This window comes from Gorilla gorilla, chromosome 9 (genome assembly GCF_029281585.2).
Source record: "Gorilla gorilla gorilla isolate KB3781 chromosome 9, NHGRI_mGorGor1-v2.1_pri, whole genome shotgun sequence".
Lineage (NCBI taxonomy): Eukaryota > Metazoa > Chordata > Mammalia > Primates > Hominidae > Gorilla > Gorilla gorilla.
The window spans coordinates 116,384,531-116,386,954 of NC_073233.2; positions in this window are offsets into that span (position 1 = coordinate 116,384,531).

Sequence of the window (2,424 nt, forward strand, 5' to 3'; positions counted from 1 at the left end):
CGCACAGAGACCGAGGCTGCGAGTGTGCGCTGGCTGTTGATTGCCAAGGCCTCAGGCACGCCTGGCCTCCACCTCCAGTGGTCTTTCCCTTTCTTTTTCTTCCTTCCTTTCCTTCTTTCTTCTCTTTTTTTTCTCTGTTTTTATACAGACAAGGGGGCTGGCTCTGTCGCCTAGGCTGGAGTGCAATGGCGCGACCACAGCTCACTGCAGCCTGGAACTCGTGGGCTCAGGAGATCCTCCCGCCTCAGCCTCCCGAGTAGCTGAGACTGACTATAGGCACACGACACCACGCTGGCTAATTTAATTTATTATTATTATTATTATTACTATTACTATTTGTAGAGACGGGGTCTCCCTATGTTGCCCAAGGTGGTCTTGAACTCCTGGTTGCAAGCAATCCGCCTGCCTCGGCCTCCCAAAGTGCCGGGATTACAGGCGTGAGCCACCGGGTCCGCCGCTCAGGTGTTTTTAAAGGACGTAGACCCGGTGGTGGTTGTTGTGGGACGATGAAAGGGTCCCGCCCCAAGATCGATGTAGTTTAGGGAAATACCTTTTCCCAAGGAATGTCTCCGAGTTTACAAGATGAGAGCCAGGGTCACGCCCCCCGCCCTCCCTCACAGCCCTCTGTTCATAGCAGCACCGTTCTCTTGTGGCCTGTTTTGTTGCTTTTCTGCTTAGCAGCCTCCCTCACAGAACTGTTATTCCCCCACCCCACACCTCCCTTTCCCCCCTTCCTCCCGCACTCCTCTTCTTCCAGCAGGTGTTTACAGAACATCCACGGAGTTTGGGCCAAGCCCAGAGTGAGGAGCTGGGCACTGGGGTGGCAGAAGACCAGGCCTTGCCTTGAGCCCTTGTGCGAGCTTTACCTCAAAGCCAGAAACCTCCTGTTCCTCTGTAATCGAAGTGGGAGAAGGGGTGGTGGTGCGTGGTTGGTCTCAGCCACCTCCACCACTCCTCAGAAGATGAACGCTGGATCCAGGAAGAGATTGTCAAGGCCACTATCTGCCTCTCTTTTTTGATCATTTTATCCAATTTGTTAATGGATACAAATTTGTTAATGGATTGTTAATAGATCTGAATTTATTTAAAGCCAATAAAGATTCTCCTCTGGCTGAATGATCCAGAAGGAACTCACACCCCAGAATGGACACAGGATTTCTGCACCCTCTTGGGGGAACTTAATGCCCAAAACATCAGAGCCAGGCACTGGACAAGACTGTCCGCCTCACGGCTTTAACCGTGCTACTTAGCATTCTTGCTGTGACCAAGTTTTACCAGGGCAAAATCTTTCCCACATTTTCACAGTTCTCTTGACCTATTTTAGTAATGCTAAGCAGTGGTTATGGACAGTATTCTTTGTACTTTGGAAAGATTTTCAGGAACTGGTAGTCAGTTGCTGGTAAATTTTAGGGCTAAAGTGTAACATTACTTGGTATTACTTTCACTGATAAATTTTATTTTGTGGGGATGTCTCCTTGCTTTAAATAGAAAGCTTTGCTCTGTTCCAACTATCGCTTAAAAAAATTGTATGGAACACATTTTGCTCACACTCTTTCAAAATCTGACTTAAAACAATTTCCAGAGAAATAATCTGAGGTTTCGCTGGTACTGGATTATAGTAAAACATGGCCTGATAAATTACATAACATTTGGGTTAACACCCAGTATTTTTTTTTTTGAGAACACGTCAGGGAAGCCATATAATTGTACCTGAACACACTAACGTTTAGCAATACTAAGCCTGCACCAACCTGTTTTCTTTCTCATCTTAACCTGTCTCCAAAGAGTATATCTCTTAAGAGCAACCAGTGCTTTGACCAGACTCTTTATCATTAATCAAATTTCATTCATTCAACACATATTTATTAAATGCCCACCATATTTTAGATATTGTATTTTGACTTCAAAGTGCCTGTAGTTTAGTGGAGAAGAAAGACTAAAAGGCAATGTAAATAGCGTATAGGTGTTAAAATATGGGCCTCAAGAACTGCGTGGTCTAGGATTTTATCCCACTTACAAACTAACAGGTTGGCCTGTTACTGTTTCATGGATGCTGTCAAAAGATACAACACTCCTGTATCAAAGAACTTTATTATTCACTGCAAAAGCAGTAGCCAGAGCTTTATGTTGGTTTGCGTTTTGTTCCTAAGCCTCCCAAGCCCTGTGGGGACAGTGCACACAGACTATGATGGATGCCTGAAGTGGGTTGCATTACAAGAGAGGAGAACTGAGCTAAAGGAATTTGCCTCTTTTAGGCTACACAGAATTAAGCCTGCTCTTTGAAGGTGGGGAGATGTTATCTCATCCCTCAAACGTTGCTTGCTACAAACACCGCCCAGAGAAATGGACTGATAAAGAGCTGGACATTGGAGTGGCAGAACAGCAAGAATGATCAGAGAAGTTCAAGGGCCATGGCAGAGAGCC